The sequence below is a fragment of the Rhinopithecus bieti genome, unplaced genomic scaffold (genome assembly GCF_001698545.2).
Source record: "Rhinopithecus bieti isolate Rb0 unplaced genomic scaffold, ASM169854v2 scaffold_73501, whole genome shotgun sequence".
NCBI lineage: Eukaryota > Metazoa > Chordata > Mammalia > Primates > Cercopithecidae > Rhinopithecus > Rhinopithecus bieti.
In genome coordinates, this window is record NW_016827557.1 from 510,786 (window position 1) to 525,494 (window position 14,709).

Here is a 14,709-nt window from a genome sequence, read left to right on the forward strand (position 1 = left end):
GCTGCGCAGCCTCGTCGCCCAGTATAACACACAGGCCAGAGTAATATAATCCGAGGTTATTTGAACTTTCAATTTATGTTTCCTGAAGTGAGATTAGGTGTCAGGGCAGAGAATGAGCCCTGAGATACAGGGATGACAGGATGAGAGCAGGCATGGTGCCGTGGCAAGATTTCAGATAGGCCACCATTTTAGTAACCCACTCTTAGCACGTCTTCAGTTTTCAGTATGCTGAGAACCTCACAAAATGGAAGTGGCCCCGGGTTTTTCTAGACCTTTCGAGATCTTGATCTCTTGTCCTCTGTTTGTTTGGACACCCAAAGGCTTGAAAACTTGGGTGGAAAACACTAGAATCAGCGGATGTATCACTGATCTCAAAGCCATCTTGCCACCTGGAAGGGGAAGAAAGGCAGGATTTGGTGTTTGCATGAGTTAGTATCATCCAACCCTCAGCTCCCCAATTTTTTGTTTTTATTGTTATTTTTATTTTTTTGAGACGAAGTCTTGCTCTGTCGCTCAGGCTGGAGTCAGTGGTGCGATCTTAGCTCACTGCAATCTCCACCTCCCGGGTTCAAGCGATTCTCCCTCAGCCTCCAGAGTCGCTGGGATTACAGGCGTCCACCACCACGCCCGGCTAATTTTTGTATTTTTAGTAGAGACAGGTTTCACCATGTTGGCCAGGCTGACCTCAGGTGATCAACCTGTTTCGGCCTCCCAAATAGTTGGGATTACAGGCATGAGCCACGGCGCCCTGCCGTCAGCCCCAAAATTTGTGTAGAATTTTGGTTTCCTGTCTACCTGGGGAAGCAGCTATTCAAAGCGGAATAAAATCCTGGATGGTACATGATCCAAATAATGAGCTTAAAATGTAGTTACAGGAACCACATTTGTGAGCAAAAGAGCTACTCCTGCAAAGGTAAGTGCCAAAAGACTGTGGTACTATGGAGAATTCAATGGGATTCTGAGGGGGAGGAACTGCTTCCATCCAGAATGGACCAGCAAAGAGGTTAGAATTGGCTGGGTGCGGTGCAGATTACTCTCCCGGTAATCTGAGCACTTTGGGAAGCTGATGCAGGAGGATCATTTGATCCCAGGAGTTCAAGACTAGCCTGGGCAACATAGTGAGACCCCTGTCTCTACAAAAATAAAAATAAAAAAATTAGCTTGGCATGGCTGGGCACCGTGGCTCACGCCTGTAATCCCAGCACTTTGGGAGGCCGAGGCGGGGGCAGATCACGAGGTCAGGAGATCGGGGTTTCACCTGGCTAACCCGGTGAAACCCCGTCTCTACTAAACAAAAATACAAAAAACTAGCCGGGCGAGGTGGTGGGCGCCTGTAGTCCCAGCTATTCGGGAGGCTGAGGCAGGAGAATGGCGTGAACCCGGGAGGCAGAGCTTGCAGTGAGCCGAGATCGCGCCACTGCACTCCAGCCTGGGTGACAGAGCAAGACTCCATCTAAAAAAAAAAAAAATTAGCCTGGCATGGTGCACACCTGTAGACCCAGATACTAGGAAGACTGAGGCAGGAGTATCCTTGACTCCTTCCTGGTTGAGGAGGCTGCAGTGAGCCAAGATCGGACCACTGCACTCCATCCAGCCTGGGCAACCGAGTGAGAACCCGTCTCTAAATAAATAAATAATAAAAACAAATAGATGTTTTACATGGGCACCATTTGTGTGGTCCAAAGCAATTACAATAGTAACATCAACCTGGATTACCATAACAGATATAATAATAATGAAAACATATTATATGAATTCCCAAAATGTGACACAGAGACCAGAGGTGAGCACGTGCTGTTGGAAAAATGGTGCTTATAGACTTGCTTGATGTAGGGTTGCCACATTTGATTTGTAAAAAAACAGAGTATCTGTGAAAAGCAATAAAGGGAAGTGCAGTAACAAGAGGTTTACAGCCTGTTTACATTCTGATATGGAGCAACAGTCAAGATTTAGTGTTATGTGAAAAAGCACAGAGAAAGGTGTGTTTCCTTTCACACTGAAAAGGGAGATGTGTTCTCATACATGTAAGCTTGGCCAAACAAGCTTACTAGAAGGATACACAAGAAACTGCTAGGAGAGGTTAATGCTGGAGAGGGGACCTGAAACTCTAGAAGCAGAAATACTTTCTTGGCCAGGCACAGTGGCTTACACCTGTAATGCCAGCACTTTGGGAGGCGGGCAGATCACCTGAGGTCAGGAGCTCAAGACCAGTATGGCCAACATGGTGAAACCCTGTCTGTAATACAAAAATTAGCTGGGCATACTGATGCACACGTATAGTCCCAGCTACTTGGGAGGCTGAGGCAGGAGAATCGCTTGAACCTGGGAGGCGGAGGTTGCAGTGAGCCAAGATTGTGCCACTGCACTCCAGCTTGGGTGACAGAGCCAGACTGTCTCAAAAAAAAAAAAAGATACTTTCTTTAAACATGCATATGATTTTTTCAACAAAGAATCAGGCCAGGTGAGGTAGGTCATGCCTGTAATCCAGCACTTTGGGAGGCCAAGGTGGGTGGGTCACTTGAACCCAGGATTCAAGACCAGCCTGGGCAACATGACGAGACCCCATCTCTACAAAATATACAAAAATTAGCTGGGCATAGTGGCTTGAGCCTGTAGTCCCAGCTACTCGGGAGGCTGAGGTGAGAGGATTGTCTAAGGCCAAGAGGTCGAGGCTGCAGTGAGCCAAGATCAGGCCACTGTACCAGAGTGACACCTTGTCTAAAAAAATAAAAATAGGTCAGGTGTGGTGGCTCACGCTTATAGTCCCAGCGCTTTGGGAGGCCAAGGCGGGTGGATCACCTGAGGTCGGGAGTTGGAGACCAGCCTGACCAACATGGAGAAGCCCCATCTCTACTAAAAATACAAAATTAGCCAGGCATGCTGGTGCATGCCTGTAATCACAGCTACTTGGGAGGCTGAGGCAGAAGAATCGCTTGAACCTGGGAAGCAGAGGTTGCAGTGAGCCGAGATCGCGCCATTGCACTCCAGCATGGGCAACAAGAGTGAAACTCCGTCTCAAAAAATAAATAAATAAATAAATAAATAAAAATTAGGACGGACGCAGTGGCTCCTGCCTGTAATCTCAGCACTTTGGGAGGCCAAGGTGGGTGGATCATGAGGTCAAGAGATCGAGACCATCCTGGCTAACACAGTGAAACCCTATCTCTACTAAAAAAAAAAAAAAAAAAAAAAAAATAAATTAGCCAGGCATGGTGGCGGGCGCCTGGAGTCCCAGCTGCTGGGAAGGATGAGGCAGGAGAATGGCGTGAACCTGGGAGGCGGAGCTTGCAGTGAGCTGAGATCGTGCCACCGCACTCCAGCCTGGAAGACAGAACGAGATTCTGTCTCAAAAAAATGAATAAACTAAATAAATAAAAATTTAAAAAAAAGAAAAATTTTAGCTTTAGCTTCTGTGCTTTTTTCAAAATAGGCAGTATATTTAAAACAGTAAACAAAATTGTTGATCCATTTGTCCTTTGTATCCAGCTTCTTCTCATAGCTTAACTTGTCTCTCTACCCTTCCCGCAAAGCCATCCTCATCCTTGCTCATGCCTACCTTTTGCTTGAAGGAGAAAGTAGGCACACAGAGAGAGGGCGCACTCACATTTTTATCCATTACTTTCTTTCTTTTTTTTTTTTTGACAGATAAACAGTTTGTTTATTCATCCTCCTCTGCTCCTCCTCATCTCCCCGTTCCTCTTCCTCTTCCACCTTCTTCCAGGCAACTGTAGCAGGACCCGTTGCGCCATCAAACTTTCCTTTCGACTTACAGTCAGCAACATCCTTCTTATACTTCTCCTTCAGCTTTGCCACCTTAGTGATGTAAGGCTGCTTTTCACTATCATTTAAGTTCTTCCCCATCTCACCCAGCTTTTTGAGCACGTCTCCAATAGAGATGCCGGGGTTTGTGGATTTCATCTTGGGGTGGAATTCCGAAGAAAACAGGAAGAATCCAGATGGTGGCCTTTTGGGGGCATTAGGATCCTTCTTCTTGCCTCCCTTAGCTGGTCCATAACCCTTCATTTCCTGATCACAGCGCACTTTATCCGCCTTTGCCATTTCATCAAACTTCGACTTCTCTCTCCTGGACATCGTCTTTCTACCTCTCAGAGCACTTCTTGGAAAATTCTGCAAAATTGACGGTTTCTTTTTTTTTTGTTGTTGTTGTTGTTGTTGAGACGGAGTCTCGCTCTGTCACCCAGGCTGGAGTGCAGTGGCCGGATCTCAGCTCACTGCAAGCTCCGCCTCCCGGGTTTACGCCATTCTCCTGCCTCAACCTCCCAAGTAGCTGGGACTACAGGCGCCCGCCACCTCGCCCGGCTAGTTTTTTGTATTTTTTTAGTTGAGACGGGGTTTCACTGTGTTAGCCAGGATGGTCTCGATCTCCTGACCTCGTGATCCGCGTGTCTTGGCCTCCCAAAGTGCTAGGATTACAGGCTTGAGCCACCGCGCCCAGCCGATGGTTTCTTTTTACGTTCTTCGCTGCACGTCTGCATAAAGAAGACATAAGCAGACATCTTGCCCTTTGGTTTCTCAGGGTCACCTTTAGCCATCCTGACTATATTGTTCACTCTCATTACTTTTTTTTTTTGAGACGGAGTTTCTCTCTTGTTGCCCAGGCTGGAGTGCAATGACGCGAGCTCGGCTCACGGCAACCTTGGCCTCCTGAGTTCAAGCGATTCTCCTGCCTCAGCCTCCTGAGTAGCTGGGATTACAGGCGTGAGCCACCACACCCAGTCCATTACTTTCTTAATAGTTAGGCTGGTAATGGTCATTTCTCTATAGTTTCTCTATACTCATGCTCATCTGGCATTGTCAGAATGATGGACAAAGAAAAAGATATGTAACTATGTTAATTGAAGTTTATTTTATTACAGTGAAATTAAACCTTTTTTTTTTTTTTAAGACAAGTTCCCGGCCAGGCTAGAGTACAGTGGCACAATCATGGCTCACTGCGGCCTCAAACTTCTGAGCTCGAGGAATCTTCTTGCCTCAGCCTCCCAAGTCGCTAGGACTACAGGCATGCACCACCATGTGTGGCTAATTTTTATTTTTATTTTATTTTTTTGAGACAGATTCTCACTCTGTCGCCCAGGCTAGAGTACAGTGCACAATCTTGGCTCACTGCAACCTCTATCTCCTGAGTTTAAGCGATTCCCATGCCTTAGCCTCCAGAGTAGCTGGGACTACAGGCATGTGCCATTTCACCCGGCTAACTTCTGTATTTTTAGTAGAGATGGGGTTTTGCCATGTTGGCCAGGCTGGTCTCAAACTTCTGACCTCAGGTGATCCACTTGCCTCAGCCTCCCAAAGTGCTGGGATTACAGGCGCGAACCACAGCAGCTGGCCAACATTTTTCATGTTCATTAACCATATGTATATTTCTTCCTTTGTGAATTCTCTATTCATGTCGTTTGTCCATTTTTCCACTATAGGGTTTGTCTTTTTCATACTGGTTTGTAAGGAATCATTAGGTACTATGTGCATGTGTGGTGGCTCTTGCCTGTAATGTCAGCAATTTGGGAGGCCGAGGCAGGCAGATCACTTCAGCCCAGGAGTTTGAGACTAGCCTGGGCAACATGGCAAAACCCTATCTGTACAGAAAATAAAAAATCAGTGGCATGTGCCTGAGTGCCAGCTACTCAGGAGGCTGAGGTAGGTAGACAGATTCAGCCCAGGAGGTTGAGGCTACAGTGAGCCGTGATCATGCCACTGCACTCCACTAGCCTGGGCAACAGAGCAAGACCCTGTCTCTAAAAAATAAAATAAGTAGAGATAAGGGCTCTTTGTTGCCCAGGGGCTGCTTCAAGTGATCCTCCTATATTGGCCTCTTAAAGTGCTGGGATTACAGATGTGAGCCACTGCGCCCAGACCTTTAAGAGCTTTTAAACTGGGGGCTCTTTTTGGTTATAAGGAACAGAGATGGCCAGACAGAGTGGCTCATGCCTGTAATCCCAGCACTTTGGGAGACCAAGACGGGCAGATCACTTGAGGTCAGGAGTTCTAGACCAGCCTGGCCAACATGGTGAAACCCTATCGCTACTAAAAATACAAAAATTAGCCAGGCCATGGTGGTGCGTACCTTTAGTCCCAGCTACTTGGGAGGCTAAGGCAGGAGAATGGCATGAACCCGTGAGGCAGAGCTTGCAGTGAGCCGAGTTCATGCCACTGCACTCCAGCCTGGGTGACAGAGCGAGACTCTGTCTCGAAAAAATAAATAACATAAATAAATAATAAATAATAATAAAGAAGAGAGATATACTGAAACTACCTCAAGGAAAGTATATAGGGATGTCAAAGAACCCAAGGAAAGGAAGAGAGTACTGCCTTGCCTCATGCTATCCCAAGCTGGGATTGCAGTGTAGCGGCTCTTGCTGTCTTCCAGAGCCAACTGACATCTGCTTCAACCTCCCTTTCTTGATCAGGCACTTTCACTCATTTTTTTTTTCTTTGTTTTCTTTGCAGAGATGGGATCTCCCTGTGTTGCCCAAGCTGTTCTCAAACTCCTGGGCTTAAAGGGATCCTCCCACCCTGACCTCACAAAATGCTGGGATTATAGGCATGAGCCAGTGTGCCCAGCCCACTCACCTTTTTACATAGCTTAGTCGGCCTGAAAAAACAACCATACACTGGCTAACATTTCAAAATATTAACCCACCACACAGTCTTGTTTAAATGTATATAGGCCAGGCGTGATGGCTCACGCCTGTAATCCCAGCACTTTGGGAGGCTGAGGCGGGTGGATAACTTGAGACCAGGAGTTCGAGACCAGCCTGGCCAACAAGGCGAAACCCCATCTCTACTAAAAATACAAAAATTAGCCAGGCATGGTGGTGGGTCCTGTAATCCCAGCTACTCGGGAGGCTGAGGCAAGAGAATCGCTTGAACCTGGGAGGCAGAAGTTGCCATGAGCCAAAGTCGTGCTGCTGCACTCCAGCCTGGGCAACAGAGTGAGACATGGTCTCAAAAAACTAAAGTAAAAAAATAATAAATCAATGTCTATAAATATAAACCCACTATAAATTAATTTACAGCTCTATGTCAATATAAAACCATAAGTTTATAATTTTACCTATAATACAAACCAAAAAGTCAAATTAACATTTATGTTATTTTTTTTTTTTTGAGAGAGTCTCGCTCTGTCGTCCAGGCTGGAGTGCAGTGGCATGATCACGGCTCACTGCAACCTCTGCCTCCTGGGTTCAAGTGACTATCATGTCTCAGCCTCCCATGTAGCTGGGATTACAGGCTTGTGCCACCACACCCAGCTAATTTTTGTATTTTTTGTAGAGACAGGGTTTCGGCATGTTGTCCTGGCAGCTCTCGAACTCCTGGCCTCAAGTGATCTGCCTGCCACAACCTCTCAAAGTGACTTTCTTAAGTGTTTTTTTTTTTTTTTTTGAGATGGAGTCTTTCTTTGTCACCCAGGCTGGAGTGCAGTGGTGTGATCTCAGTTTGCTGCAACCTCCGCCTCCCGGGTTCAAGCGATTCTCCTGCTTCAGCCTCCTGAGTATGTGGGATTACAGGCATGTGCCACCACACTTGGCTAATTTTTGTATTTTTAGTAGAGACAGCTTCCACCATGTTGGTCAGGCTAGTCTCGAACTCCTGACCTTGTGATCCACCTGCCTCAGCCTCCCAAAGTTTTGGGGTTACAGGCATGAGCCACTGCACCCAGACTTTTTTCAGATTTTTTTTTTTTTTTTTTTGAGACGAAGTCTCACTCTTGTCCCCCAGGCTGGAGTGCCATGGTGCGATCTCGGCTCAATGCAACCTCTGCCTCCCAGGTTCAAGTGATTCTCCTGTCTCAGCCTCCCGAGTAGCTGGGATTACAGGAGCGTACCACCACACCTAGGTAATTTTTGTATTTTAAGTACAGACGGGGGTTTCACCATGTTGGCCAGGCTGGTCTCGAACTCCTGACCTCAGGTGATCTGCCCGCCTCAGCCTCCCAAAGTGCTGGGATTACAGGTGTGAGCCACCGTGCCTGGCCAACTTGTTTTTTAAAACTATATTAGCACAGAGAACACCATGTTGTTTCAGGGAAGGGCAAATGTCACTAACAGAATATCTCAGAAGCCAGACTGAAATTTCCATGGGGAAAAACAAAATTTAGATTCCTTGGTTTGGGGAATATTAATATTCCTCTTGGTTGCCAGAAGGGACCCACTGACATTCACACCCACTGTGATTCACAGCTAGTGTGTACAAATGCTTCTGATGTGGAAAATCTGAAAATTTTCAGATGCTCTTCTCCTTTCCTTTCTGCCATCAGAATAAACCTTATGTCCTTCAATTCAGACCTGTTGGGACCCGGTAGCACACCCTTCCCTTCCTCACAGGCTTCAAACCTTGTCTTTTCAGTGACATTGAGATGAGGATCCTCAAAGGAACCAAGAACCATTTTTAAAATTGTGAATCTTTAAATTCTGAAGGCCTCATTAAATGTCCTCAAAATCAAGGTCTTCTTGTGAAAGGAGTTAACATCCATGTTAACTGGGAATTATCCATCATCTCTCCTAACTTTTCCTGTTCAAATAATCAAATAAGGACTTCCAGGAGTAGGCGAGAACTTTAAAAAGAAGAAGAAAAAAGAGGCCGGGTGGGGTGGCTCACACCTGTAATCCCAACACTTTGGGAGGCTGAGGCAGGTGGATCAGCTGAAGTCAGGAGTTCGAGACCAGCCTGGCCAACATGGTGAAACCCCATGTCTACTAAAAATACCAAAAAATTAGACAAGCATAGTGGTGGGCACCTATAATCCCAGCTACTCAGGCGGCTGAGGCAGGGGAATTGCTTGAACCCGGAAGGCAGAGGTTGCAGTGAGCCGAGATCGCACCATTGCACTCCCACCTGGCAACAAGAGCAAAACTCTGTCTCAAAAAAAAAAAAAAAGGGAAGACTTCCTTGGGTTTTATAGTATTCTCTTTTTGGTAGGCCATGAAATAAGGGAAGCTGTATGCCATTCCTGGTGGCCATCTATGATCTGTCTGAAGTATGTTTTTGTTGTTTTTTGTTGTTGTTCTTGTTGTTTTTGAGACAGTCTCGCTCTGTCGCCCACACTGGAGTGCTGTGGCATGATCTCTGCTCACTGCAACCTCCACCTCCTGGGTATAAACGATTCTCCTGCCTCAGCTTCCCAATTAGCTGGGATTACAGGCACACGCCACCATGCCCAGCTAATATTTTATTTTTAGTTTTAGTAGGGATGGGGTTTCACCATGTTGGCTGGGCTGGTCTCAAACTTCTCGGCCTCCCAAAGTGCTGAGATTACAGGCATGAGCCACCATGCCTGGCCAAATATCATGATTGCTAATGAAAAGTGACCTTAGGCGGCTGGGTGCCGCCTAATAGATGATAGATAGATAAAGTCAGCTTTTTTTTTTTTTTTCCAGGATGGAGTCTTGCTGTTGCCAGGCTGGAGTGCAGTGGTACGATCTCGGCTCACTGCAACCTCCAAGTCCTGGGTTCAAGCAGTTCTCCTCCCTCAGCCTCCCAAGTAGCTGGGACCACAGGTGTGTGCCACCACACCCAGCTAATTTTTTGTATTTTTAGTAGAGACAGGGTTTCACCATGTTGGCCAGGCTCATCTCGAACTCCTGGCCTCAAGTGATCTGCCTGCCTCAGCCTCCCAAATTGCTGGGATTACAGGCATGAGCCACTGCGCATGGCTGAAAATTGACTTTAATAACATAGATACGATGTGGAGAGATAAAGAATATGAATCACTGGCTTGGTTAAAATATTCCTGGGCTCTGATTCCGTGTCTTATCGGACACCTTCGGGGGGTTGATTTGAGCTCAAGTGTCCTCATGACAAGTAGAGAAAGCTTTAAACAGTGAGCATGAGGGTTTATTTGTGAACACTGACAATCAAATTCTAAAATTTATATGGAAATACAAAGGATCTAGAAAGCCAAAGCAATCTTAAAGAATAGTATTGGAAGGTTTACACTACCAGGTATCAAAAGTATTGGTGCCATGAGAAACAGACCAAGGAAAAGAACACAGAGCACAGAACCAGAGCCATGTCCTCAGTCATGTGACAAACAACACGGACGTCACTGCAGTTACTGTGGGAAAGGCCAGTCTTCTCTGTGAATGGTGCTGAGTCAATTTGGCATTTCTGTCAAAAAAAAAAAAAAAAACACAAAACATCATAAACAAAAATTAACTTAAAATGGAGCACAGACCTAAATGTAAAGCTAAAACTATGAAACTTCTAGAATAAGAAGGAGAAAATCTTAGTAACTTTATACTTGGCAAACAGTTCATAAATATGACACAAAAAAACGTGAAAAAGAAAAACTTAATAAATTGGACATCGTCAAAACTAAAACTTTTGCCCTAAAAGGCAAGCCACAGACTGGGAAGAAATTTTTGCAAAACATATCAAACAAAGGATTTTATCTAGAATGTAAAAATTGCAAGCTGGGGTTGGGCGTGGTGGCTCATGCCTGTAATCCCAGCAATTTGGGAGGCCAAGACGGGCGGATCACCTAAGGTCGGGAGTTCGAGACCAGCCTGACCAACATGGAGAAACGCTGTCTCTACTAAAAATACAAAAAATTAGCCGGCCTGTAATCCCAGGAACTCAGGAGGCTGAGGCAGGAGAATCCCTCGAACCCAGGGGGCAGAGGTTGTGGTGAGCCAAGATTGTACATTGCACTCCAGCCTGGGCAACAAGAGCAAAATTCCGTCTCAAAAAAAAGGCCGGGTATGGTGGCTCACGCCTGTAATCCCAGCACTTTGGGAGGCCAAGGCGAGCAGATCACGAGGTCAGGAGATGGAGACCATCCTGGCTAACACGGTGAAACCCCGTCTCTACTAAAAATACAAAAAATTAGCTAGGCATGGTGGTGGGCAACTGTAGTCCCAGCTACTCGGGAGGCTGAGGCAGGAGAATGGCGTGAACCTGGGAGGCGGGGCTTACAGTGAGCCGAGATAGCACCACTCCACTGCACTCCAGCCTGGGCGACAGAGGGAGACTCCATCTCAAAAACAAAAACAAAAACAGAAACTGCAGGCTGGGTGCGGTGGCTCATGCCTGTGTAGCCAGACCTTTGGGAGGCCAAGGCAGAAGAATTACCTGAGGGCAGGAGTTCAAGACCAGCCTGACCAATATGGCAAAACCCTGTCTCTACTAAAGATACAAAATTAGCTGGGCATGGTGGCAGGCGCCTGTAGTCCCAGCTACTCAGGAAGCTGAGGCAAGAGAATTGCTTGAATCCTGGAGCCGGAAGTTGCAGTGAGCTGCCGGAAGTTGCAGTGAGCCACGTATTGCACTCCAACCTGGGCAACAAGAGCTAAGACAAGAGTGTTAAGACAAACAATCCAATTTTTAAAATAGGCAAAAAGACTTGAACACTGAAAAAAAAAAAAAAAAAAAAAAAGATGGCCGGGCTTGGTGGTTTAACCACCTGTAATCCCAGGCACATTGGGAGGCCGTGGCAGGCCAGATCACATGAGGTCAGGAGTTCAAGACCGCCCTGGCCAACGTGGTTGAAACCTCATCTCTCTAACAAATACAGAAATTAGCTGGTGTGGGTGCACGTGACTGAATCCCAGCTTACTGGGAGGCTGAGGCAGAGAATCACTTAACCCGGGGAGGCGGAGGTTGCAGTGGAGCCAAGATCGTGCCACTGTACTCCAGCCTGGTGACAGAGCGAGACTCTGTCTCCAAAAAAAAAAAAAAAAAAGACTTGAACAACCACTTCATTAAAATAGATAACAAAAGGCCGGTGCGGTGGCTCAAGCCTGTAATCCCAGCACTTTGGGAGGCTGAGGCGGGCAGATCACAAGGTCAGGAGATTGAGACCATCCTGGCTAACACGGTGAAACCCCATCTCTACTAAAAATACAAAAAAAAATTAGCCGGGCATGGTGGCGGGCGCCTGTAGTCCCAGCTACTCAGAGGCTGAGGCGGGAGAATGGCATGAACCCGGGAGGCGGAGCTTGCAGTGAGCCGAGATCGCGCCACTGCACTCCAGCCTGGGAGAGACAGCGAGACTCCGTCTCAAAAAAAATAAATTAAATAAATAAATAAATAAATAAAATAGATAACAAATACCCACATGGAAAGATGCTTAATAGCATTAGCTGTTAGAGAAATGCAAATTAAAACCTCAATTTATTAACGATGAGGCCAGGCGCAATGACTCACATCTGTAATCCCAGCATTTTGGGAGGCCAAGGCAGACAGATCACCTGAGGTCAGGAGTTTGAGACCAGCCTGGCAAAGATGGTGAAAACCCATCTCTACTAAAAATACAAAAATTGGGCCGGGCACAGTGGCTCATGCCTATAATCCCAACACTTTGAGAGGCCAGGGCAGGTGGATCATCTGAGATCTGGAGTTCGAGACCAGCCTTGCCAACATGGTGAAACCCCATCTCTACTAAAAGTACAAAAATTAGCCAGGCGTGGTGGCAGGTGCCTGTAATCCCAGCTACCTGGGAGGCTGAGGCAGGAGAATCTCTTGAACCCAGCAGGCAGAGGTTTCAGTGAGCTGAGATCATGCCATTGCATTCCAGCCTAGGCAACAAGAGCGAAACTCCATCTCAAAAAAAAAAAAAAAAAAAAAATACTGGGCGTGGTGGCTCATGCCTGTAATCCCAGCACAAGGTGGGCGATCACCTGAGGTCGGGAGTTCAAGACCAGTCTGACCAACATGGAGAAACCCCGTCTCTACTAAAAATACAAAATTAGCCAGGCGTGGTGGCACATGCCTGTAATCCCACCTACACGGGAGGCTGAGGTGGAGGTTGTGGTGAGCCAAGATTGCACCATTGCACTTCAGCCTGGGCAACAAGAGTGAAACTCCATCTCAGAAAAAAAAACCAAAAATTAGCCAGGCATGGTGGCATATGCCTGTAATCCCACATACTAGGAGGCTGAGGCAGAAGAATCGCTTGAACCTGGGAAGCAGAGGTTGTGGTGACCGAAGGCTGCGCCACTGCACTCCAGCCTGAGTGACAGGACGAGACTCTGCCTCCAAAAATTAAATAAGTAAATAAACAGATTTATTAAGGCTGGGCGCAGTGGTTCAAGCCTATAATCCCAGCACTTAAGGAGGCAGAGGTGGATGGATCACTTGAGGTCAGGAGTTCAAGACCAGCCTGACCAACATGGTGAAACCCCATCTCTAGTCAAAAAAAAAAAACAAAAAACAAAAAAATAAAACAAAATTAGCCAGGTGTGGTGGCACACGCCTGTAATCCCACTTACTTGGGAGGCTGAGGCAGGAGAATCGCTTGAACCCAGGAGGCGCAGGTTACAGTGAGTCGAGGTCACACCACTGCACTCCAGCCTCGGCAACAAAAGCGAAACTCCATCTCAAAAAATAAGTAGACAGACAAATAAATAAAATAAATTAAGGATGAGCTTGTTAAAAATTTAAAACAACAAAACAGCAAAAACCCCACAATTTAGACACACTACCACTATGGCTAAAATTAAAAAGGCTTGGCTGGGCAGGGTGGCTCAAGCCTGTAATCCCAGCACTTTGGGAGGCCTAGGCAGGTGGATCACGGGGTCAGGAGATCGAGACCAACCTGGCTAACACGGTGAAAACCCATCTCTACTAAAAATACAAAAAAAATTAGCCGGTGTGGTGGCAGGCACCTGTAGTCCCACCTACTTAGGAGGCTGAGGCAGGAGAATGGTGTGAACCCAGGAGGTGGAACTTGCAGTAAGCAGAGATTGCGCCACTGCACTGCAGCCTGGGCGACAGAGCGAGACTCCGTCTCAAAAAAAAGGGCTTACTAGCTGGGTCCCATGGCTCCTGCCTGTAATCCTAGCACTTTGGGAGGCCCAGAGGCCCAGGTGGAAGGATCCCTTGAGCCCAGGAGTTTGAGACCAGCCTAGGCACCACGGTGAGACCCTGTCTCACAAAACACCATCACCACCTTTAATTAAGCAAATTTTTTTAAAATGAAGGTTTACCAAACTAAGTGTCGGCCAGGATACACAGAAACAGAAACTTTCACTCACTGTTAGTGGCTTAATAAAAAGGTAAACGTGCACCTGCCATATGACCCAGCCTGGGGATTTACTTAAGAGAAATGAAAGCATATGTCCACATAAAGATGAACAAAAATGTTCAGAGCAGTTTTATTTGCAGTAGCCCCCAAACTGGAAACAACCCAAATGTGTATCAACAGCTGAATGGAAAAACAAATTGTGTGGTGTTTCCATACAATGAAATACTACTCAAAGTAATGCATTGTTAATAAATGCAACAACATGGATAAATCTTAAAATAATTATGTGATGAGAAGCCAATGTCAAAAAAAATCTATACTGAGGCCAGGCACGGTGACTCATGCCTGTAATTCCAGCAGTTTGGGCAGCCAAGGTGGGTGGATCACTTAAGGCCAGGAGTTTGAGACCAGCCTGGTAAACATGGTGAAACCCCATCTCTACTAAAAATACAAAAATTAGCTGGGTGTGGTGGTGTGCACCTGTAATCCCAGCTACTTTGGAGGCTGAGACAGGAGAATCACTTGAAGCCGGGAGGCAGAGGTTGCAGTGAGCTGAGATCGCACCACTGCATTCCAGCCTGGGCAACAAAGTGAGAGACTCCTCTCAAAAAAAAGAAAAAAAGGTAATGGATACCACCAGATGGATACATTCATTATCTTGATTTTGAGAATGATTTCACATAACAAATTATCGAAATACTTCACTTTTTTTTTTTTTTTTTTTTTTT

General features: G+C 46.4%; 1 pseudogene; it reads right to left on the bottom strand.

Annotated features, from left to right (window-relative positions):
* Positions 1 to 261: 261 nt before the first annotated feature.
* LOC108523372 (high mobility group protein B3 pseudogene) lies at positions 262 to 4,163 on the bottom strand (annotated as a pseudogene).
* Between the last annotated feature and the right edge of the window lie 10,546 nt (positions 4,164 to 14,709).